Genomic DNA, 26,938 nt, shown 5'->3' on the forward strand with positions numbered 1-26,938 from the left:
ACATTATAAGCATTTTGCACTTGCACTTTAATATTCCAACAGATACAAACAAACAAGCATGCATATAGTATACACTGACACTGAGGAAAATGCAATGTTTTTTCACTCTTTTAAAGGTCAAAACTCAAACAGCACTATTCTGAGGCACTTTGAAGACCAACAAAATGCTTCTACACATGCACTCAGTGTTAAAATCCACTTTTCAGCTCCTCATGTAACAACAGAAAGTATGTACATTGTGATACATTTTCAGTGTATCCATACATTAGTGAAGGGGCTCTTATAGAGATGTGGGCTGTAAGCAGGAGCCTTGTACTTCATGTACAATGTAATCAACGTGTGTGTTTTTTCTATAGGTACAAACTGTATGAGTGTAGTGCGATTCAACTTGAAAATTGGAAATACAGACATACATGCACAAACACACAGACACACAAATTCAAACACGGACACAAGGTTACATACAGCCAAACACATACAAGGGTAGCAATAAAAGCTTATATCCCAAAGGACAACAAAGGGAAAAAATCAAGCATTATAATACATCTATTATTTCATTTTAGCATTACATTGTGCAGTGGAGAAACGGTGAATGAGATATGAATTCAATGTGGTTTTGACTATCGGTTTTACATACATGATTAGGGGTAAAGAAGACATCTCTTGCAGACAAAGAAGAACCATTTATTATGGTATTTGTATAATTTTGTTTTCTATTCATACTGTAAATATTGTAATTGTGTCCTATACGCACAATATATCAAGAGGCAGATACACAGTAAACAACCCAGGGTTCAAAGCATTTGTTGTCAAGATAAACGCAGATAGAGAAAGACCTTCATCACCTTTAACCTTCCATAACAAATTAACAGAACAAAATTCTGTTACTTGTCGAGACACGGAAATCTCTGGGCGTTTTGGTGTTTTATCGGAGCAGCACAAACTTACAGTCATGCGGCTCTTGTGCTTAAATTTCAGTCACAGACAGTGTACTGATGAATCAGTCTGCCTCATTATGGAAAACAAATGCCAGGCAGGATTAATTGTTTTTCAAGACTTCTATCAAGACAGATAGCCATAGAGTTTAAATGCCCTGGCAAACACAGCAACAACAGATTCCCTCAACACAAACCCGAGGCCACCTTCCTCTTAGCACGCACTGTCTTCAGAAAAAAACAAGTCCTACATCCTGACTCTTAATACAATTTTCCTTTCTCCCCTTTCCTTCATTTCCTTTTGTTTCCTCCATTTCCAACCTCTGCCTGGAATCACAGCAAAGTTCCTCAGTGAAAGCAGTGTGTTCTACTCATCACCGACACTTTTACAGATCCTCAGCCAGACAGTGGTGATTTGTGCCTGTGTTAAGGCAGAACTACTCCTTGCCTCTTTCACAATATAGATTGCTGCCATTATCTGGAGCCATTCCTCTAGCTGACACAAAAAAGAAGAAGAAAACATGGGGGGAAAGGATGAAGGAATTTCACCCAACCGCTGTATGAATTGCTGATGGGACCTGAGTGACAATTTGGTATGCAATTGTCAGTGTCAGTCACAGACATTGTCATTTCTGATTCCCATCTTGTGGAGCCAAGCTTTAGTGGATACAGTGTGTTGTCAGAGGACAGTTTTCCATTGAGGAAATCCAATCAACATCACAACGCTTTTATTGGTACAGCTGATGGGGACTAAATAGGGTTTGGGGATTAATTCAGGTTTATATATATGCTATTACATGTATGCACACATTCAAACATGCTCACACTAACATTTTACATTGAGCCAGGACCTTTGACTGTAGCGGAACCTTACTAATATTTCAAATAATGTGGAGTGAATGTGGCGGAAATGCAAATTCAACACTGTCCCTTTTCACATTGAGGAATTAAATCAAAGCTTTTGTGGCCGCTGGGCATTGAGGGTGGGAAAAAATGGCGAGGCGAGGGGGTTCCTTGGGCCACTCGTTTGGGCTGTGAATGAGCCAGTGCCCAAGCGGGAAAGATGGTGTGCCAGTTGTGTGCTCTCTGCTAATTGATTGCCTCTACTAACAAGAGCATAATGTATTCTATTGTGATCATCCTTTGCCCATGTTCATTAAGCCAGGAAGCAGCGTGATCTTTTCTTTTTGTCTAGCTACGGCCCCTTTTCTCTCCCCCGCTCCTCTCATCCCCTCCTCCCAATCCTCTTTTTCTTTCTTTCTCCTCTTCCCCCCCCCGCACTGGATGGGAAAGGTGATGCAAAGGTGGTATGACAGCCAAAGCATCCCTCACCATCCCAAATGTAAAAACGAAGAGGAACAAAGGACAGATGGAAGGAATAGAGTAGGGTGCTGGTAGGACGATGCAGGAAGGAAGTATGGATGAAAGGACGAGAGGAAAAGACAAGGACGAGAGATGATTGCTGAGAAGGTAGAAGAATATGGAAACAAAAGGAAGATGGTGGGAAAGGAAGACACAATGCCAGTGTGGAAAAAAAAGATCAAGATCAGAGAAACACCTCTCGTCATCTCCCTCCATCCCTCTCTTTTTCTCTCCCCCCAACCCCATCCTCTTTTCCTGTCAGGTTCCTACCCGCTCCTGCTCTCCCCCCACACCTCTTCTTTTTACCCCCCTTCTCCTCTCTTGCCCCTTTTTCACCCACCTCCTTCCCAGCTTCTGCTTCTCACCCCATCTCTGGTTCGCTTCTTAATAAGAGCTGGCGGGACAATAGTACCATTGTTGCCCGTGTTTGGGAACCCTGGACTGAAACAATCGCTGTTTACTCAAGCAGTGGCACAGCCTGGACCCTCTCCTTCATTACAGCTGGGCCAAGTCTGATTAAGTCTGTTCCGCAAGTGCTACAATAAGCCACTGAGCCAGCCACTACAACTCATCCACTCTCCTCTGTCTTTTAGCTCTCCCTCCAGCTCTTCCTCTAACACTTCCTCCCCTGTCTTTCTTCTACAGTCATAACTTTATTTGGATTTCCTCCCTCTGTGTATGCCTGTCCCTGCTTCCACTTGCTGGCATTGTTGCCCTCTGATTTACATATTGTTCATCACCAGTGACCAGGAGAATCACATTTACCACAGGAATATAAGAGAAAGAAATAAACACACAGAGGAGAAAAGGGAACTGAGTAGATATGGTGTATAAATGACAAAGTATTTCAAAAACCATTAGTTGAATCTGATCTATTTTCAAAATGACCTTCATAATCTAGGACAAAGCTAATTTCTTTATTAAAAATTCCCAGTAGGTTTGAACATGCTGCAGGCAGTGGAAATATGACTGACTGCGAGAAATAAGAGAAAACTCTCTTTCCATAATGGTCTCAGATCATAAAAAAAAATTGGCATGGAGGTAGTGTTATCAAGCTGATGCTTGTGGCGGAGTCGCACTGAATCAGTGGATTGAAAGCCTTTTCACTCAACCACATCCCTCAGCTCTGTGGCTTGTAACAGAAGTATGCTACCAGCACTATGCAAAACAGCATCATGAATATGCGTAATTAGGTGGGACTGGTGTAATTTTTCTGGGTTATGGGATGTGACATTTGTGGGGCAGGAGCATACATCAGCATAAGCACGACTGACAAACGCATAATCCCTTTCTCTGCAATAAGGCACTTCACACTTTGCAATACAAAATATACAGTTTGGTTTCATACACTTAAGAGCTGCATGCAAAAATGCGCAAAATCAGTCAGGTAAACTTACACACAGTCATGCATGCTAGACATGTTGGACACATGTGCCATAAAGACACTGGAAAAACACTGTGCATATTCCACTTAAAAATCTTTGCATGAACGCATATAAACCCTAGTTCACAGTCCATTTTTAAAAAGAAGTTGTGTACAAATACCACAACAACAGATGACATATTTACTACATTTGTTGTTTACCATTGAAAAAATAAGAAAATAATGGTTGGGTTGTGTCTACAAGTAGTAGAGATGAGGAAATCAAAGGGACACAGTTACTCAATGATAATGGAGGAAACCTGAAATAAATATAAAAATAAAACAAAATCTGGCCCAGCCTTGGAAGGCACAAAGACTGCTATTGCCAAGCAACAAGGTTAAAAGAAGACTGATACTCATGTAATATAATATACTACTAGATATCAGTTGGTATGCGCTTTAGACATTGTTGTTAGTGACCAAGAAATTCAGCTCAGCTGATGAGAGGGTCGAATCAAATTTCTCTCCACACAGAACTATGAGGTAGAGAAATACCTGGAAATCTGGGAAGATTTTCTGCTTTTTTACACAACACATCTATTATAATATATGGTCTGCTTTTTTCTTTTTTTCCTTTTTTTTGCATTAGTATTCAATTCAGATGAACCTTCAAAAGAACTGAACATGTGAATGCACAAATAAGGACAGGCACATGGGCATAGGTACACTTACAAAAGCATCTATTAATAATTGGATCATATTCTTACACAACCACACACACACACACACACACACACACACACACACACATATGCGTGCACACTTTCAACACACCTCTCTAGCTCTTCAGAGAGAGCCAATTTATAGATACTGTACTGAACCCCCCTTACCACCTCTCGCCTCTCTCTTTGCCTTGCCATGCCCCTTTCCCTTTCCCCATTCACCCATACAGACACAGACACACACACACATACAGGCACACACACACACAAACACACCGGCACGCACACCACCCTGCCACAATCCACCGCCCTGCCACACATACCGAAGGGGAGGACACATCCCTCATAGCACCCAGGAAATTAACTTGACATTTGATGCAGACAGAAAAAATATATTTCGGTGGGGGGAGGGAAAAAAACAAAGTGTACCAAAGCAGAGATAGCATAAACCCATCCCTTGTTCACCCTTCCCCACCCCACCCCCCTTAAGCCCAGGGACGCATTCGAGGGGGATTTCAGCGATCTGCAATGCAGACGCCACTGGGTGCCCACAGAAAAATGAGCTTCATCTTTTGCCTGTCCTTCTCAGTATATGCTGTCTGTCCCTCTTTGTTTCCATCTTTTATGATGCCGGCGCTCCATTTTCATATTAATTTCCCCTCCCTACGAGTTTGTGTCTTTCTATTTTGGAGGAAGTTGAAAAAAAACAGCATTGGAGGACCACTTGGTTGTGTGTATTTGAAATTAAGGCACACCCTTTAAGCCACTCCGTGTGAATACAAAAATACAGACTGAAGATGCTTTAAATTGTTGTTGCCATGCCATTTCTTTCAGTTTAGCATTTATCTTCTAAAATTCTGGCCACTGATATATCACTTTGCTGAGGTGTTAATTTTAAACAGCTCTGTAAATCTGGGTTAATCATTCCTAAATCAAACCTCATTTGAGAAAATAAACAACAAACATATGTCCAGTGGTTGCGATTTTGTACAAAGCAATACTCAGATTACAGTGCGCTTACAATTTTAATATAAGCAGACTAGAAAAAAAAGTGCAGTGTGATCTTGCATATGTTTGATAAGATTAATGATAGCATCAAAGGCCACGTAGTAACCTCGGCAAGGAGCCCAAACACCACGAGCGAGTGCAGGCCACAATTAATACATCATTATCCACTGCTACATTTTATACCCGTGAACACACACAACACACAGCAAGACCGCCGACCAGCTAGTGTCTGTCTCAATATCCCCGGCATTAGACATGCAGGAATGTTAACATCATTATGCACAATTGTGAATGTCTGCCTGTGCCCTCCCCCTTTCCTCCCCTACCATATTGTGTCTGCGGTTTGTCCACGTGTGTGTGTGTGTGTGTGTGTGTGTGTGTGTGTGTGTGGTTTGTGTGTGTGTGTGTGTGTGTGGTGTCTGAAGGAGGGGTGCATTATTTAATTTTTTTTGTATGCAAGTTGAAACAAACTAGATTGTCATATGGCTATGAGAACCTCTGAATTTGATATTGTTAAACCATGTCTACATTAATATCAACATTTTGCCAAAGGAAGTGATGCAGGAATTACCTTCATGAAAAAAAATTCATGCTTTTGAAATTGATTCATTTTTTGTGTTAGGATTTTATTACATAATTCTAGGATTTATCTACAAATTAGGGTTGAATAAAAGTTTTGAATTACATTGTGATGAAACACACAACGCTGTTTTTAAAACCACAAACACACACACACTTTGAACACTCTGCAATGCTGTGTTGTATTATGAATTATAAAGATGACTACACATAATTTAGAATGAAAGTAAATTGACCTTTAACTTTTAAGCACACAAATGAATCTTTTTGCACTTCCTGTGCTGATGCATTTGTGATATTGTCCTGATGCAGTTGTATTATAGTTCTGATGCAGTAAACCTAGTAGTGTTTTAAATATTCATGGTGAGAACCTAAATCAAACATCCAGGAAAATAAATATGAACATATTTTTTTTTCCTTTCATGGCAAAATGAAAAAGGAGACTGACCTAGTTCTTCATTACCTAATTCCCCCCCCCCAGTTACTGAACACACTTGTGAAAATGTCACATGTTTGAAAAAGTTTACGTTACAGTTTACTGGTAGGGCGCGGAGGTGTGGGGGAGAGCTTCATTAGTGTGGGTGTTACTAATATCTGCTCTGCATTTCTCGGAGGCGGTGCGGTCAAAATATTGCATCATCCCAACACACACACCGTTACTGCAAAGCTGTTTACAGCCATTGTATCACATATGCATTCACTGTGTATCAGAATAGCCTCTTGAATGAACAATGTATTTTGTTGCATCATAAAAAATAAATTTCTAGCAAAAAGGAAATAATACAGAGCAACATTTTGTTTAGGCATTGTGAGTAAACAGATATATCCAGTATTTATTAAACAGAGTAAGCTCTACAAAGTCTTACTTTTTTGCCAAACACTGTGAAGAAGAGATTTAAAATCAGATTTGAAACCAATATATTTTTAGTTATCTGCCACAACTTAAAGGAAGATTGTCCAGCAAGTGTTGTATACAAAGTCCTTGGCATCCCTCTGCTTATACAAACTCCCCTCCTGCCACCTCCTCTTCCTTGCTGCCAGCGATTTGCATTCATTTGCATGATTTTACAATATGCATATCCTTTGTTCTGACTGTATGATGATACAGAAAAACCCTCCCTACGCAGCGCTATAACACAGGCCGCTGAAAGCTACTTGGATATTAAATTTCAAAAAATCTGTAGTTTTATCTCTTTTAATTATAAATTGATAAGAAGAGATTTCCCAAAGAAAACAGAGTCATCCCGTTGTACACCAATGATAATGTAGTGCATCAGAATGAGGGGAAAAAGACGAGTATGTTCTAGTTTTGTGGAATTTTTGAACAACCATGGAAAGGACATATTGTGCTATCGCTAAGAGGCATGAGCATCTGCAATATATAGCGCGGGGAAAGGATTGCATCGAGGCATGAAATATAGAATTACTTGACAAATAGGAAATAGGAAAATTATAGATGGAAACTAAATCATTGAAAAGAAAAAAAAATACCAATACAATATTTTCATAAATAATGTACCATTTTCTCCCTCAGTTGCCTCTCTGGTTTTAGTCATCATTTATAATTGTTTGCTACTGTATTTCCTGATCATAAAGAATTAAGCCTTTGCATTCACTCACCTATCTTTACTGTACGAATTGTTCATTTAAATGTTTGTGAATGGACCTATTGCATATTGCGTTTTCCTGTATATCGGCATCTTTTGTTCTCTGTTGTTGTTTTATCTGTGCAGACAAGATGCACACACACATACATTGACGCTTTGGCACTCCTTAATCATGCAGGCACATGCAGACGACTTCATTAATCGCTGTGGGCTAGCACTGATGATACAGAAGCCAGTCTACAACACTGGAGGGTTTATATTCACAAATGCGGGCACCACATTATAAATACTCACCCCCGCTGACACCCTAATAGTAAGCAGCTGTACTCCAAATATGCATGTCTGATAGATGATTATGAGTATAGCATAGGAAATGAGGCGATGCAATGTAAACAAACTGTACTGTATTATAAAAATTATGTATTATTGTGGGTTCCTATTTAATATTCAGCAAATGGTACCAAGGTAAAGTGGAATGTAACCCTTCAAAAATATCCTTGCCCTTATTTCAATGGGAACATTTCCTGATATCATCAAAGTACATCTGTATCTGCAAAGATGAAAAGCTGTCCTAGTTTCCTGTTTCAGCTTCAAACTCATGACCCTGCCATATTCTGCACACAGGCAATGGCTGATGGGGGGTTGGATGTTACTCATAAGAAAGCCTACCTTTCTAACTAAATAATGCAAAGTCAGGTATAGGGGTCTGACGACCCTGACACACTTTTAGGTCTGAGCTTTTAGCAGAGATGTCTATCTAAGGTGATAGCTCTGTATGTATAGAAAATGTTTGTAAAGATGCTCCACAGATACTGTGTTTACTGTATCTCATTGGATCATCTAATGAAATCTATGACTATTGAAACCGATTAAAATGAGTGAATTCAAATGTTAGCTTTTTAATGCTGTTCGGTAACGTGTTCCTATCTCAGGTAACAACTTCCTCTTTCACAAGGGTAAACAGTTTTCATTTTACCCCTTTGACATCTATTGCTCCAACCTAATTAACACGATCAACAATGATCCTGGCTTCACTCAAAGCATTAATCCTAAATATTAACTTGAAATTATGTTGGAATAACAATACATAGAAAGTAAATATAGAAAAAACACCAATATATTCCATTTGAATCAGTGCTATGTTAGCCAAAGCATTAATTCTATACAAAAAGGTAATTTGTGGAAATGTACAGCAGAGTTTGCAATAAGACGCCATCTCTCTGTGGTATAGTCTAGATGGCTACAGACTTGAGCACTGACTTTTCCTACTCAGTGACTTGCCCTGCCCTTCTAATTGGCCCTTCTGAGCAGTCCACCAAATGTGTGTGAGTATTGGGAGTAATTAGGACGAGTAACACCACCGCACACTGAGGCCCTTGGGCGCTGACATACCACCTCTTCTCTTCAGCCACTTTTTTTTTTGCATCACCAAGAAAAAAAAACTTCTGACTCTCAGAACTCTCAACACAGGACATATAAAGTCACTGAGGTCTTTTCACTTGGTTTAATTTTTTCATACCAAAGGTGCCACGGTGCGCTTTCTTACCATAAAGAGCATAAGCATGGCATAGTACCAAGTGCTACTTTATACTTTCTGCTGACAGTGACAGATGTCAATAATTTCGGCTAAAATGGGGTCAAAGTTGAAATAAAGAAAGCGCAGATGGTAATCAGCTGCTGCTGCAGCTAATGTAATAAATATTTCCCTGTCATGAGAAAGCTCAGCTCGTTAAAATGTTTCTCTCTCTTCAATAACATAAAATGTCAGATGTAATAATGGCTGGAGGTCTAATTGATAGAGCAAGATGTCCTGCACGTAATGCAAACAATGCTAGGGCGGAGGGCAATTACTGGAACCGCATGGATTCCAATGGCTAGAGGAAATTTTTGAAGTCACTTCCCGGTTGTGGCTATTGTTGGTGTGTGTGTGTGTGTGTGTGTGTGTGTGTGTGTGTGTGTGTGTGTGTGTGTGTGTGTTATTGTGATGATGAACAGTGAACAGTAACCTCTGTTTCCCCTGTGCTTCTTGTCTTTGGTATGGACCACAGGGCAAAGAATGGGTCATGGGATTTGATATTGCCCCCGATCACATCGCCTGAGCTCCCTTCAAACTGCTGTTATTCTGTTTACTGTGTCCTCTGGACCACTACTAACATCTATGCCTTTATCCAACACACACATGGGCTAACTTTGCTGCAGGCAAACAGACACACACAGACACAGACTCACACATCAGCAGAGATAGGCACAGAGGGGATAAACACTCAGTCAAAACCCCTGCCAACAAAGAAATTTGTCTGTTCCTGACAACATTTTCAATATTAACAATACAATTAGTATTTAAAATGTTCAGATAAATAAAATTAATATCCAGTAAAGAGTCCAGTAAATTACTTAAGAGATTTATAAATTTGAAAAAAAAAAAAAAGAATGTGCAACATACTCCTATAATTAGTTTATTTTTTTTGTCCTTGAATTACCAGAGGTTACAGTAAATCAACAAACACTGAATAATTTAGTTTTGGTGTGATCAGTGATTAGATTAAATGTGGGTTGTTTCTATTGGCTAAATGTTGACATGTTATTGCACATGCCTACACATTTACTGTAGCTCATATAGTCTAATACTGAATAAACACACAAACACACACACACACACACACACACACACACACACACACACACACACACACACTTTGGTTTATTAACCTAAGCTCACCTCATGTGGGTCCAGTTGAGAGCAAAATCCCAGAGATCTCGTGTTGACCTCTACTTCCTGCTGCCTGCAGTTCTCCACAGTTCCTTTTCTCCATCACTGCAGCAATGAAAGACATACACACATGCAGGGAGTGAATACGTTTACCAAGAGGTAACCTTTACATGTTGAATAACTCTTCTTGAGCAAATCACAATTAACATGTTTCCACAAAAAAAAAAGGAGGGGAAAGTAAATGCACAGTTATATGGTAGAAGAAGGAAACAGAGGTAGCATTTACCATTGCTAAGTTTACTTGCAGGAATTCAAATTGGCAATAACTTTGTGCAAATGTTGTCTCAACCTTTACACTTTGCCACAAATAGCAAGTCAAACTTGAGCCATTAATGGCACATGAGCAGCTGGTTTTCAGATCATTTGAAGGTCATGGGAGGTATGTTTTTTCATACTTCAAAATATTAATATGAAACCTTGTTTAAATGTTAACTTAGAAGTCTGAAGTTCCATTATTGACGTATAGATACTTAAGTATCTCATATTAAAACTGGGATAATTTTGGTATGAGTAGTAAAGTCTTCCTAATTGTTGTGTATGCCAACACTGTTTCAGCAGCCATGTTGTTGAACCCAACCACCCTCAACCTCTGCCTCCTCTAACTGGAATGAGGAGGTCAGATGTCAAATGTCAAGGCTAAAGGACAGGTCCATTTGAGGTCAAAAGTAACCATTATAGAGCAAGGTTAGTTCAAGACATCATTTTTGACCTCATACAGCAATATGCCAATGAACTTGAATGCATCCTTAAACAATTGGGGACTTTTTGTTTTTTTCTTTTAATTTTTTACCTTTTAACCCTATAAATAGATATGACTGCTGACATTCTCCTTATGTGAAGATAGGTTTAAGAGAAGCCAGTCAGAAACTGGTCAGATGTCAAAAATACTGTATTTGAAGAAGAATTGTAAAAAGTGCACTTTTGACATTCTAAAGATTTCTTTTTTTGCTTTATTCAAAGTCTATTAAGAGTTCATTTTCTTTTCATGTGGAGGTTATGAGTTATTATGAAGATATATACAGGAATATACGGTATATGCATTTTCTTCTGGATTGATTTCCTGCTGTGTTCCCAAGTGACTGTGAGGTTCTTCTGGCATGTCAATATCAAGCTGACAGATGCCACGTTTTATTAGAGCTCCATATCAAAGCGAACACACTCATACACACACATAACCACACACTTGCACTTTCACTTTTACTGACACGCACACTGTCAGGATGCCACTGTTCATGGTAATAATCAATAATACAACCACACAAGATTCTTCTGATTTAGTTCTTGATTTTATTTATGTTTTTTTTTCATCAAATACAAACTACAAAAATGCATTAAAATCAAGGATCCTGGAAAAAAAACATGAATGTCAGACAACCAAAACCTTTAAATTCAATTAACACCTCACGAGTAATCCAAACCAATAAAAACAGTTCGGATATCTTTATACGGGGCATATCCTCGTACTCCCCTTTGCAATGTTCTACACTGTTCTAAGTGTGTTTTGCGGTTGTGTGGCAAACCAATGTGTGTGTGTGTGTGTGTGTGTGTGTGTGTGTGTGTGTGTGTGTGTGTGTGTGTGTGTGTGTGCACGCATGTGTGTGTGTGTGTTTCTAGCCCTACGGCAGGGTTTAGGGTAACTATACAGCACTCCCCCCTCCACCTTCACCCTGTTCCCTTTGCGGCTTGTGTGGCTTGTCTCATCCCATCTCCCTCCTGCTCCTCTATCTCCCTCCTCCGCCCGCTCCCCCCTATCCCCACCACCACTCTGCTTCTAGTCTACATGTGTGTGCAGGGTGAGGGGGGTGGTGGAGGTGGGGGGGCCTACACTGACGACGGCAGTGCCAAGAATCAACCCCTGCTTTTTCGCTTTTTTCTAAAGCAGCAGAGTGGTGATGCAGATGATGCCAAATCTAATGAAAATTGCTTATGTATACGTATACATAAGTGCACGCACACACACGCACACACACACACACACACACACACACACACACACACACACACAGGCAATATAAGATAACATAAAGAGACCTAAAAGAATTATTTTTGTGGAGGAAGAATTATGCTTTAGCGAGTTGCACTGATTTGAAACACAGTGTAAGAAATTAGAAAAATGAGAAAAACTACATATATCTTGATTTAAGTGATGTAGCACTGACTGTGCCTTTCTCACACTGTGTGACTCCTCACCAATTGCACCTACCTATACAACAAAAAGAAGTAGTCATAGAACAAAAGCATTTCCTTTACGAGAGGTGTGTCTACTCTCCACCCTGGTGGATTTCAGTGTTTCATTATCCAAAGTCGAGGTCTGCTTTGCCACCCAGCTCCCCCATGCTGCCTGTCTCATTTCCTCCCGGTAACAATCCATTAGCCAACGCCAGGCTCAAACATGCAGCCGCTTAATTATTCTCACTTCTTTGGCAGCACGCCGGGGCGTCATCAGAGGAAACAGGGAGGTAGGGAAGGGGAACAGCTGATATTGTATTTATACTTTATGCATGTAAAAAGGGACAACAGGCTGACTATGCAAGTACACACAGCTGACATACTGTAGCCGAAATATCCACATACACTTCTAGAATTTGAACATGACGACTTCCAGATGAATCATGAATACACACACACAGCAATATAAATGTACTACAGAAACAAATGTACACATCAACAACCAATTTAAACCAAAACTCTAATTGTAACAATAGCCAAATACCTCCGATAACACACTTTCCTCAGTTGGTTAACCGCATATTTGTGTGTGTGTCTGTGTGTGTGTCAATGCCAAAAATGGGGATGATGTGTGTTATAATTCATCTTGAATAATTTCCTGCACATTCTTCTTCATGCTATGCCTCAGGAGCACTTCAGGATGAAAGGGAATGCTAATGTTGTGTCTGTATCTCACTGAACAATGTGTGTTTGTGTGCTGCATGTGTGTGTGTGTGTGTGTGTGTGTGTGGTGTGTGTGTGTGTGTGTGTGTGTGTGTGTGTGTGTGTGTGTGTGTGTGTGTGTGTGTGTGTGTGTGTGTGTGTGTGTGTGAAGGTGTGAAGGGGTGTATGCCCGTGTGTATGCCGCCTCACTAAGCACATTTATGGTAATTAACAGATAGGGGAGGTCAGCTACAGTATGTGTATGTGACAGTGAGACCGATTAAGAGAGAAGGAGACAGCAAATGATAGCAGGAACAGTATAGCGCTGATTAACATAAATCGGCAATACTGTTACCGACTTTTCTTTCTCTGCTCTATAGCGTTCAAACTGTTCACAAAAAGTAAAATGCTGCACCAGGGCCAGGTAAGTACACTGATACCTTTGTGATATGTACAATATGTTGACTTTTTTTCTATGATGTGTGGAACTTTAAAATGGCAAGCCCTGATTGAAAATTACAGCAATCAAATAATTTAATGTTTAACACTGTACATAAACACATAAATACATGTAACTTGAAATCTCTTCAAATTGAAATGTGTGTGTCCCATTACAATGTTCTGTCAAACTGAACCCAGTAAAAGCCAACCTACAAATTGTTTCTTGGGCTGAAAATATATAGAAATGGTAAATTGAAATTCTTAATATATTAGCAAATACCAGTTTGGTTCTAATGGCCCTGGTGCTAGTATTAGCGCTCGTACCCAATAAACGGCGTGCAATAGAAAGCTAAACACAGGCCGATCTCGTAGGTGACAGTAATCGAGGGAATTAATACATGCAAATCAAATGCTCAGCATGCATAGCTGCCAATGACAGTAATTGAATAATTGACTTTCAGAGCTCTGTGTTCCTGTCCACATATCACACTGAAATTTGTATGCGTTAATGTGTATGCGTGCATGTGTCTATGCCAGCGGACATTTTAGGTCTACCCTCCTCACACTCTCACTACTGCCAAACGCCTTAAGATGGTGGCACCTTGAGGCAGAGAGAGACACTCATAGAGAAAAGCCAACCTCCTCCTCCCTTTCCCCCTTCTTCCACCTCGGGTCCTCACGACAACACAGGACAGGCCCCCCTTCCTAACCCTTAGCCCCCCTAATAAATATTTAATTCACCCCTCTCTAATAAGGATATTAGGCGAGTACAACCCAGCCCTGGCGTATATGCATGAGTCCTTTCTCATCAAATTTACATAAAAGGGCCAGATGCTAATGCGAGCGTAGCAACTACTGCTCACTATTCTATATGCACTGGTACTGGCTCCCCAGTCTGAGAGCCCATATAATTTAATTGCCGAACAGCATATATTTTTCAAATGGTTCCCCGTATTCAAATTGCATATAGGCCTCAATACCATATGCTTTACAGAGAGCAAAAAAGACAGGCATATTTTAATTGTAGTCGCGGTGCGTCTACAGTATTTATGCTTATTTAATGTTTTCTGAAGCCCCCTCCCCTCTTATGAAATGGTACATAATGCAGGCATGCTCATGCATAATATGAAAAAAGACGAGAATCTGGATGTTCGGACAATGAATACAGGTACGTTGTGTTTTACAGAGCTTGTTCAAACAGGAATAATAATTTCGACAATAAAAGCCAATCATTTTGACAATAAAAGCCAATAATTTTGACGATAAAAGCCAATTATGGTTCGGAAACTATATTATGCTGATGCTGATATGCTGGAGTTTACTAATGGGAAATTGAGAGTGAATACAGTGAAAGACAATTAGCTTTATAATTTAGAAACAAGTGCCTTGATACTGACAGACTATGGACATACATAAAGTGTACTGTATATAAAAAACAACATGCAGACCACTTAAATGTGGAGTATAGCATATGGTATGTTGAGACTGAGCGCCCCGATGTTTGTAATTAATAGAGGATGAATAATGCAATGACACGAAATATATTATTTACACCCTTTCATCTTCGAGGGAGATTCAAAGCATATTTCAGATGCAATTATACTAATTTATTTATAGTGCATAGTATTTGCATAATCAAAAGCCAGCGGAGCACAGATATCCTAGAAGACAGGCTACAGCCAGCTTTAGACATGTAGTGCAGGAATAGCATTTATGCAGTGTTATTGTGCACTGCTGCTGCCACAGTACTGATATCTAATCATGCAGCTACATAGCTGAAAGTATATTGTACTAGCTGTTAGCATCATTACCACTGGCAATATAGGAAAAAGTGCATAATGTGGCATTTCCTTCGTATTCTACCTAAAGTGCTACAAATTGCTAGAATTTGTGTAAAATGAAAACAATATATGTTGACTGCAAGTATCATCAAATGACAATTTGTATTTGTTTAGCATTTAAGCAGCAATTCCCAGCTGTCTTAAATGTTGGGGTATCACAAACATAATTCACACAGCATTACTTGTATTACACTTTGTGATTCAACATGAATTATTTTAACAACATGTGTATACACTTAAAAATATGTAACCACTATGTTATCTTAATAATGTCTCCAGATTATTGTAATTATATATATATTTCAAAGAATAAAAAGGCCAGTTATCCTCATCAAAATAAAATAGTTACAGAACTCAAGGAGGGTTTTTTTCCTCCTTGCTTGTAGATTGAGCCTTTTTGCCAAACAAGTTTAATGGTCAGTGCTAAAATATAAAAGAAATGCAGGGATTTGCTGTGGCAGACTAACTAGCAGACTTATGGAGTTTTTTAATTAATAAGGCAGCTTTGGGCAAAATATAGACTAAGGTGTTAGCAGTATCAATTTTATGACAACCAGATTTTGGCTTCACTTCGGCCTTACATTTTGCAACTGTCAGCTTGATGGACAATTAAGGGAATAAACACGAGCTCAAAATTTTTAGCAGGCTGACTGTATTTACAGATAATCATAACATTAGTCTTGGAACATCTCTATCATGAAAGTAGTGTTTCACTGACACATTTTCTGGGACTCATATTTAGTTTGAAGTTTCACTTATTGCTAAAACTGTAAAAGTTTGACTATGTGCCTATTAGCTGCATATTATTCTGTGTCGTAACTACCAAAGAGATTTTAATACCACAAACACTGAATACAGTCATCATTCCAGACAACAACAAACCTACACCACACAGGCAACACAACTCACTTTCAAACACAAACACAGTGTGTTACGTATGGAATAGATCTGTGACAGTGCGTAAGAGACCAAGGTGCCTGTCTGACACGTCGCCCATGCATATCCACGCAGTTAGCTGAAGGGGAGGGCCATACAGCGTGGCAGAGCACAGCATGCCCGCTGGTCCCCACAAGACGCTCAAGTGGCCATGCATGATGTCATTAAAAAGGGCCCAACCATGACATTCCTCAGTGGATTATTGGCAAGTTATGGCTGGCTGGTCTGTTATGGAAAGAGGTCGATCAGATCCCTGTGAATCGACAATGACACCATTAGTGGAGCCAATGACACCTTTTGAGTGTTTGTGTGTGTCAGTATGTGTGTAAAAGACCAATGTAGAATAAGATAGACTCTATTTTGCCTTATAAATAAACCGTAGCCTCAGACTCTCACAGTTCATTCAGCCGCTAAATTAACATTATGACCTCAATTTATGGAGAAAACTAGAGAAACTTAAGCTTTATCAATTAACCAATGCATGTGCGGTTACCTGACAGGAAACACTTACGAACACTATAATGTGTGTCTACATTGAGCCATGGAGACAAGGAGTGGGTGGCATTCTAGTTTCTTGCATGAAGCACTCTACACACACATGCGCACACACATACACACACAATCACACACGCTCACAGAAACCAGAAATCCGTCCTGCATTGGCAGGGGCTGATGCTGCCATGCGCACGGTGATCTCACCTACCGTTGCCGTGGCGACACCAACCAGAGGGAAAAGCCTTATTGTGTGTGCGCATGCGTGTGTGTGTGCTTGTGATTGTGACAGAAGCTCGAGCTTGGAGGAAGCAAAGGAGGAGGAGGAGAAGGAGGGCCTACAGGAATTCACATTGTGCCTGGCTTGTTTAAGGTTTATGCCTCATTCACTTACTACCTTTTATCAGGGGGAATACTGAACCAGCCCTTTCAATTATCAAGGCAATAAATTCAGCATGGCGGTGTTGTTAAAATAGCAGGCCAGTGCTTTAATAGGCAAAGGGCTAGTATATGGGAAGGGAAAGGCCGTACGTCAATTACTTTGCATACGCTATATTGTAAGACAAAGATAAACACGTAGGAAAACATGCAGCGCTATACGCATACATGCTCAAACGCTGACAGGCACACAGACGCATGTAAGCACGAATACTGCGCGCAAGCATGTAAGCTTCACCACTACTCTTATTTCTCTTCAGGCAAACAGCCAAAATAAACTCCCCTACTACCAGCTGGTATTGTTGAATTCTATTAGTGATGAAGAGCTAACTCAGACTATAGGGGTCATCTGCTCATCAATGGGTGGCGGTGGCCTGGCTTGCTCCACAGCCATGAATGCACTGAATTCATTACCCCTGGTGCACAGATGGTGTCTGGCTGCCTGTCTCAAGTTCAAGTTCATGTCCAGGAGACACACACAGAAAGAGAGAGACAAGGCCCAAGCCAGACAGACAGACGTTGTTGACTGAGACACAGCTATTGTTCCCCCTCATCAACATGATGTAGTGGCCTCACTAGCTATCCGAGACGACTGGGTCAGTTAATCGTAGAGACGCGCACAGGAAAGCATACACACATGCAAACACAGACACAAATACGTAGATGCGCATGGAGCCACTCGCCCTATCACAAGCCTCAGGAAGATGAAAATAGCTCCGCATTTCTGCTCACTTAACCTGGATAAAATAGTTTGGAATGTGGCTGCTAATACTGCAGATGACGCTTCATGGTAGTTTCTGAATATGACAACTTTTCCTACTGAAAAAGAAGCCATATATATAACCACTTTGTGATTGCAAAACAATCTGGGAGAAGGCCACAATGAGTAACAAAAAATACAGCCATGCAACACATATATTAACAAATGGCACCAGTATGACGACTATATTCATATCCTTTGTCTGGCACAGAAATTACCCTGGGCCGATACATATTATGAACCTGCTACTGCACCTGCCATACACAGCACAGAGGCACAGGGGAAGCACATAAAAACCCCGGGCACGCTCACATAAAATATGCTGATTACCCATCCAATGAATATGAAAACACCTTCCATGGTCGCCATGGTTTTGTTACTCAACATATCACGTGACAACAATGGCTGCGGTGCACTGTATGTGTGAGCGTGGAAGGAGGGCACAGCCAAGCACGTAGCCCCCATTTACTAAGGAGAAGGAAAGGGGACTGTCACCACCCATTTCTACACGCATAGTCAAATCACACGCCTATATTTATAAATATATGGAAATGGGGCGCTGTGAAATGAATGGCAGGGCCTTTCTTTCTCAGCAACATGCTGTATGGCAGGAACACTTCTATAAATAATATACTGTAAAAGCATACTTTTGGCCACCACACACACTAGAGGACACAATTCAGACTGATTAACAGAGACACAAGGAAGAATAGAAATGCACCTTTACAATGCAAACCTTTATCAGGTAAATTTGAAATGTAGATACGGGGGCCACGTCATCATCACAGACAGAGAATACACTTCGTTATTTTTAAGAACTCAAGGCAGCAGTGGTTGTCAGTGTTCATAAAAAGCACTAATGTGAACCAAATTTGCTCAATCTCCAGAGGCAGGCAGTAAAGAAAATGCAAACTGCTGCCAAACCACACTGCATCTCTCCTCTATGCAGCCCAGGGATACTGAAGGTGGCGGAGAGGGGAGATGCATGCAAGTGTGATTTGTTTGAGACATGTGATGATGCTCTCTCCTGGTAACAGTACATCTCAGCATTGCATTGCATTTCCTATTGACTCGGTAGACTATGGGTCCTTATTTTGCTTTGAAGGATGGACCTACAGGTTACTATTGTGGAGGGATGATTCAAGCCACTGATATCTTGTGTATACTGACTTAAGCCTCTTGACCTCTAAAAATTTACTGAATCTGTGAAGTATAAACATAAATATAGAAGAACACATTTTGCTGCAATTTATTGTTTAACTGAAGAACTCATAAAATGATCCACTGTCCTGAGAAAATAAATTTAAAAAACACTATATTATGTACAGCTTTTGTAGGAAGCATACTGCATGTACTGCTGTAGAAAATTTAGTGAATGATATAAGATGGTGGCTTAGTTACACATCCTAAGTTTTTCCTTTTCTGGGTTGACAGTTAGTGTGGCCCCCAGACTTGAAAACAGTGTTCCCTTTCATAAGGCTGGACGACGATTTCAATCGACTTAACTGGGGACAATAAGACTTGTTTTATTCAGCGCTGCTCGGCCCAAATTGTGTTCTCAAATTTTCTTTCGGGTAAACGACCCGGTATTGTATGCCGTCTTTGACAGGGGTCGGGAACAAGAGACACTAGTTTTGTCTGACGGTGTGAGAAAGTCGGCAAGAGACCTTTTCAGCAAAAGGCGGTGTTGAATTCAGCCACAGTGGCTCTCTTCAACGCTGCACTTGAATAATCCTCTGTTGCAAAATAGCCAGCTTCACAGATTTCTGAACATATGCTGAACTATGACTTAATCAGGGGGAAATCATTTTGGGAAACCTGAAAATTGAACAGACGTGCACACTTTCGAGGAGGGGCACAATGAGTGAAGATAGAATTTATTCTCGAATTGTCAAATCCTGTCGTTAAAATGACCAGGCCTGTTTTTAAAAACACGTGGTCTACGCCTGAAACAGCCTGAAGTCTGACAGATCCAGCAATCGTCAAGTGCAGAACAGCCACCCCAAGCTGTGTGTGTGTGTGTGTGTTGGAAAAAAATACATAAAAAAACATTAAATGACTTATTTGTGATCAGGTAAGTGCAACACAGCTTTAAGTGCAAAACTTCTCATTAAAGCGTTAATTCAATTGTATTAAATATAAATATACTATTTTTGAGGATATGTCCTTCGACCTATAAAAATATGTGTCATTATAAGTGAGCATTGGGTTTACCCTTAATGCACAGATCAACCAATATTCCACTAACTTTCCCACTTACATTTTTTTTATGTTGCCAAATAGCCTGCTAATAATATGCTCCTGACTAATTTTCCCCCCAGCAATCCTAATCTGAAATCGCTCTCCGTTCATGGTCAAGTTCAAATACAAACAATGCACCTAGATGTCACCTATTCAAATGCCCCAGACTTCTTTGTGCAACATTATCTGCGCTGTTACTAATTCTCAGGAGAAGTACAACGCCTGGGTCCGCGCGCTCAAGTGGGGCCATGTAGGATTACATAGTTGCAGCACATCCCTTTCAAATTCATAAACCCGCATAGTTTTAAGATAATGACCCAAAGTCCTCATTATCAGTACAATTGGCGAGACATTACGCATTCAAGACCGTTACTACTCCAAGTTTAGGAGCGCCGCGTCGGCTGGGGCTGGGAAACGTCGCCTCTTTCTTTGGGGATGCAGATGAGTCTGGTGCACTTGACGTCTTTTCATGACCCCTGTCGGCCCCCATCCCCCCTCCCAGCCCCTCCAGGCCCTCACGGCGCTGTCTGTCATATTGGGCCGGGGCATGGCATTGCCACTTGCCCCACCGAGCGTGGGAATGGGATCGTCCAGTCGTTCACATCTCCTGCACTGCGGTTAACGGAATCAATTAAGCAGGCCCGACCCCCCCCCCACATCTCCCCAATCCCCACTCACTCACTCACTCCCTCCCTCCCTCCCTCCCTTCTACCCTCCCTCTTCTGTCACCTCCCTCCTTCTCCTAACCCCACTCCCCCTCTCTCTCTCTCTCTCTCTCTCTCTCTCTCTCTCTCTCTCTCTCTCTCTCTCTCCATTTTTGTCAGTTCAGTATACGTCCTAATTATTACTACTGTTTGGGATGCCAGCGCCGTTTCCTGGCCGGACTCGATCACGCTGAAATAAAGAGCATGAAGGCGCACACGTGGGTTTCTACAGAAGCCCTAAATGTCACTCTTTCATTCCCATGAAATCCTCGAGATGAGCCTACGTTGAAATCCCATTCAAATTAAATAAAATGTAAAATACCTCGTGTTAAAGGATCAAATAGGCTATAAATATTAACATGCAATATCTGGCCCGAGGGGAAGTTCACTGCTTGTGTGTGTGTGTGTGTGTGTGTGTGTGTGTGTGTGTGTGTGTGTGTGTGTGTGTGTGTGTGTGTGTGTGAGGGTGTGTGTGTTTAAATGTGGATGGGTGAGCGCGCGTGTGTACAACAATAATATACATTATGCTCTCTGAAAAAAGTTGTTAATTAAATTAAGAGAAGTGCACAAACAGAGCTGTCCCTTCCTGGTGAAAATATCAAACATGTTAACTCAAATGACAAAAATAATATCGAAATAAAGTCAGTTATATGAATAGTATCTACAATCTCTCGTCCATGGGAAATTTGAGTAATATATCATGAGTCCTCCACAAGTCCTCGACGAGTCTGGAAGTAGTTTTTACTTTCGGTTATCTAGCTTTATGACGAGCAGAACACTCATACAGCTAGATAACCAAAGATAACAACCCACTTCCCAATCTTCAGCAATAATCCACATGTACATTTCCTCTTCTGGTCTCCAAGTTTCCATCTCTCAGAACTCAAATATATTAAGCAAAAAGTCATCAGTATCCTTTTTCAAGTCACATTGTGCATTATATTCCTTATATTCCCTTTTTGCCATCGAGGGCCACTACTGCACAGCCCGAACTGTTATACACCCGGTGTAAAAAGGCGGCAATTCTTCGAAAAAATGATATATTATCCCAATGTTAATGTCATATTCACTTGACATTAACCAATATTACTGAGTTGAAGTAGGCCTTGGAAATCGCGGGTAAGGTGCAGTCATCCTTGCACAGGGGCCCTAATTTGCAATGCAAATAGCTCCAATCCCACAAAAGGCTCTTTCGCCTCTATTAAGTCGTTGTGGCAGTAGCAATAGATATCCTGTGAGGCCGGCGGAGAAGAAACACGGCAGAGAAGGGGGGAAATCCGGTTTCCTGTGGAAAGTGCAATCACGGCACAGGGAATTACGACGCAAACGTTTCGGATTATAAAGACAGGAGCTTGCTTTTTGGCCAAAGAGTGTCAAGTTGTCCTTTCACATCCAGCATACTTAAAGGAGAGATAAAGCCGATGACTCTGAGCCAAAGGGTCCGTTCTGCAGGTTGCATGGTCGGTCGGTCTGAAAAGAGTGGGGGAATAAGGGCCATCCCCAAACGATAGGGGGGCTGGGGGTGGCCAAAATATGGACCAACCCCGGTGAGGTCAAAGGCCTCGGACCACGACAATGTAACTGCGATGATGTCATGAAAAAAAAATCGCAAATGCTCCCTCCTATCCATGCACAATCTCCATCCATTACACAGAGCGCGCTGGAATAAGTCCGCCTGCATCGAGCAGCCTGCACGCCTTCTCTCACACAGGGATGAAAATGGATGACAGGGAAACCATATGTTGTTGTTTTTTTTTTTTACACAGAATGAGAGCGACTCGGCTGCTTTTAATAGGAGATGCGAGCAGATTTAGTACCTGTTAAACAATAAAAAATGACACAACTCAATGAAGAGAGCATCCTGGAGCTGCCTGAGCGCCAGCGTCCTCTGTCTATCCAATGCAGGCTATATTTTCTATTCGCAATAACACGCTGATCGCTCGCTCATTGCTCTCCTCATCCTATACGAGGAACCACTGTAGGAGTTAAATTGCTCTCACGTACTCGATCTTTGCGTCGAAATCCTTACTAGCCTCGTGTGTGTGGTTGTTTTTTTTTTTTTTGATCATCGTCGCATCCGAAGGGTACAATGGTTATTCAGGCTGCTGGCGAAGTCGCCCCACGCGAAATAAAGCACAAGCGCTTCACCGTGTTCGCGTGTTAACCCGCTCACTTTCCCACAGATGTGTAAGTAGTTGACCGATAGCTCAGCACAAAATGGGTCAATATATAGGATCTTTGTACCTGAGTCAACAATAACAGGCAGTGGAACATGTGATGGATCATGCGCAGGAGCATGCGACTGCAGGTTACCGAGTCAGTACCTTGTGCACAACTTTGATTCTGTTCGGACCATAAAACACTCCCAGTTCAGGGGTGGTGGGGTAAGGGGGGAGGGGGGGTTAGCCTCTGACAGCAATCCATTCAATTCATGTATGTCTGCATGTGAGTGAGAACTTGTGTGTGTGTGTGTGTGTGTGTCTGACAGGAGAAGTGAACAATCAGGTGGTGACAAATTAACACTGTATTATTTGTCAATGGCATCGTCAGCTTTTTTTTTTCTCCAGGTGTCCCATTCACTTGCTACAGTTTTAGACCTGGCTCTCAAGTTTACTCTCGCTTCGTCGGTGGGAGGGGCGAAGCAGAGGTGTTTTAATGAGCAAATATGAGTCACAGGGCCTGTGCATTTCAATAAGGGGTCACTTACTATAAACAGCACTTTGTCCCTTAAATGTTCATCCACATATATTGCATTCTTAGTTCTGTTTCAACCATCCCTATATAAAAAATATATTCTACCTGCACCAAATGACATAAACCAGCAGCCTGAATTTGTCCAAATGTCCCTTGTGCCATGGAAAATACTCAAAAATCACTAATTTACGCATACATTGTTCATCTCTTTAGTTCCTGTAATGAATCACCGATTTCCACACACCCACAATCATTCTGTCCCCCTGATGTGGATCTGATGAAAACTGTAAGGCCAACTTCATATCGTTAAGATCAACGTTATAAAGCACACCTCATTAGGGTAAAGGAGGCTTCAGAATAGGCCTCCCACACAGAGGCCATGCTTTAATCACAGCACACCATTTTTTTAAACTTACAACCTGCTGATCCTCTTGAAATTATAATAAACTGTATTTCCGTGAAGGTTAATGATACAGTGCTGAGAAGCCAAAAAAAAAAAAAAAAAATAGCAGAAGGGCGAAATTCCATCCGTATTATTAGCTATATTATTTGAACAAACGAGGCTTTCGTGCGTAATAACACATGGATAAACAATACAATGAGCGCTTTGTTTTCAAGACATTGTGTGACGATTTCGGTGACGTTATTCATTCAATGTAAAGCGAACTCTTTACTTTTGTTTCGGCACAACATTTCAGCTCGTTTTCTGAAGAAATAGAAATAAATCCAACAAATTTTATACGATTTGCTGGTGTGCTTTTGTTTTTATTATTTCTCTGAAATAATCTCAAACACCTTGCTCCCGAAATCACCTCTCTCACACTATATATCGAGACTACACTAACTAAACACAGTGTCGTTGAAATGTGCCTTATGTAGGCCAAATAATAATGATAATTTAAGGAAACAGCAGTTTTTATAAGGTGTCATTTTTTCCCCAAAAAGTAGAGGAAGAGAAGCAGATAAGCAGAGACGCATCCACTGCTTCAGAGATACTGCCGAATAAACTCTGAAGTGAACTTAATTGCAGGAGGCAGAATATAGCGAGAGACGCCGGCCATGAAGTGAACAATATAAAAGCAATCAGTATTAATATGAATCACACACACTTGAGGCAGACTTTACGAAGTTGCCGGTCAGTGTGGAGTGGATATCCAGCTGCTTCCAAAAGATGCCAAAAAAGTCTAATCCGTGCGCCCTAAATCCAAAGTGTGTGAGGAAACATTCACAGTCACAAACTTCCCATTTCCCACTAAATACGTGGAATCTCAGCACACATCACCAGTCCTCGTCTACTCTTAACAAAAACAACTGCACATACTATCTATTTCTTATCGATAGACTTATATTTAACTTTTGCGCACATGGGGAACCTTTACGCACACGATTGCCTTTACGCAGCCTATTAAAGCAGGCACAAAAGTTGCACTTACTTTCTGAAGGTGAGTCAAATCACTGCAGTCGACCAGAAAGCGTCCCAAGCAGGAGAAGACCAGCGGTGTTCAGTTGTGTCCGTGGTGTACCGTGATGTGTATGTTCCCCTCAAATATCCCAGCCGTATTATTTGGTGGGGGGGCATCACTTTAAAATTACCGCTAACACTCAGTAGCCTGCATTAGGCGTGCTTCAGCTGCTCTGTGCAAAGCATGAGCACATCCCAAGCACATGATAGACGAAGAGAAGGAGAAGGAGGGAGGGATGCGGGGCGAGGGAGAGAGATGTAGGGAGAGAGACAACTTTCCCATAACGTCTACAAGCACCAAATAGAAAAGTGCATGCACAGTTGAGCTCTCAGAGTGTGCAAGTTTTTTTTTCTCCCCCTGTTGGTGGTGGGGTGGGATGAGGAGGGAGGGGGGTGATGATGATGATGAGGAAGGGGAGGGGGGGGTGTAAAGTCCATCCTTCTGTGTGAGGAGAGGACGTGCTCTGAAATTCAAACAAGTTCCCTCGGTTCTTTTGTTGCACGCACGAACTGAGGCAGCATTGTTCGCGGTTTGGCGTGGACCTCTCCCTCCTTTTCCCTGACCAGGTTACGAAGTGAGCCTCGCAGTTGGGTGGTAATGAATTTGCTGCAGGCGCTTCGCTAACACGCTTTGACAATCGGAACGCATTTACCGGTTTTCAGACAGAGGGGAAATGATTTGCTACATGCAATTCCCAAACTAAGTCTAGAATCAGGTCTATAATGAAAAGAAAAGAAAAAAAAACAGCACTTTAAACTTCACTCAAAAGGTTTTGATTGGATCTGTGTGTACAGTATAGGCCTGTGCTGGACTTATGAATTCACCTTGGTCCCAGTAGCCTAATAAGAGGTAATCTTATAAGACTCACACACAAGCGCGTGCCCCCTCCCAGAGAGGACACACACACACACACACACACACACACACACACACACACACAGCCTAGAGAGAGAAGAGGGAAGAAAGATAAGAGAAATCTTTCACACACAAAAAAGTTAGAATGAGGTGACCTACTTGTCAGTAGCCTACCAGTTGCCCGTGTCTTCAGATAATTCTCATGGTGATGACATACTTTTTTTTTTGTTTTTTGTGAATATATTATAATACTCGACTTTTTCTGTAAGACGAGGTGGAGCGCTTTACTCTGCAAGAACACCACTCCTCTCTGTATTTGGCGCAAAAGCGTCAGACTGTACCTGCTGTATTATTTCCACCGGTCACAATTTTCACATCATCAAAATCTTTTCTTTTTTTTCCCATCCTTTTCTTCAAAATGTTATTTTTTCTGAATGCCTTAAACAAAATGTCAGAAAATCATCATGTGACTGAAAAGACAGCAATCTGGGAACGCAATGCATCCTTTCTCATATTACTCCCCCCCACCCCCTCTTTGCCTAATTGCAGGCGTATCCATTAGATTCAACCGGATTCACGTTTTAGTTTAACAGCGAGGGCACGTTCAATGACGTAGACAAGCATATCAGCTACGTGCAGCCATATTTAAATACATCAAGGCAATTAGCGCATCAAAATATGCAAATCCCGCTTACTACATAGTCCGCCCGGCCGCAGTCGGAGTAATTCCCCCCAGCCAGTTCTTGGGTGTTTGATTGCCGTTTTGAAAGCCAACATAGCCTTGTTTGTTTTTCCAAGAGGCTTCGTTAATGTGAACGGGACAGAAGGGAGACCTGAAGAGAAGGGGAACCGTGGC

At 41.2% G+C, this 26,938-nt stretch overlaps 1 long non-coding RNA gene across 1 annotated transcript in view; it reads right to left on the minus strand.

Annotated features, from left to right (window-relative positions):
* LOC127376677 (uncharacterized) overlaps positions 1-25,571 on the minus strand; it is a 38,146-nt gene extending 12,575 nt beyond the window's left edge. Inside the window, exons 1-2 of the long non-coding RNA XR_007887551.1 lie at positions 25,198-25,571; positions 10,296-10,391 (exon numbers count right to left, since the gene is read on the minus strand). This is a non-coding gene — a long non-coding RNA (uncharacterized LOC127376677). The remainder of the gene's footprint in view (positions 1-10,295; positions 10,392-25,197) is intronic.
* Positions 25,572-26,938: the final 1,367 nt, after the last annotated feature.

Source organism: Dicentrarchus labrax, unplaced genomic scaffold (genome assembly GCF_905237075.1).
Source record: "Dicentrarchus labrax unplaced genomic scaffold, dlabrax2021, whole genome shotgun sequence".
In the NCBI taxonomy this organism is placed as follows: Eukaryota; Metazoa; Chordata; class Actinopteri; family Moronidae; genus Dicentrarchus; species Dicentrarchus labrax.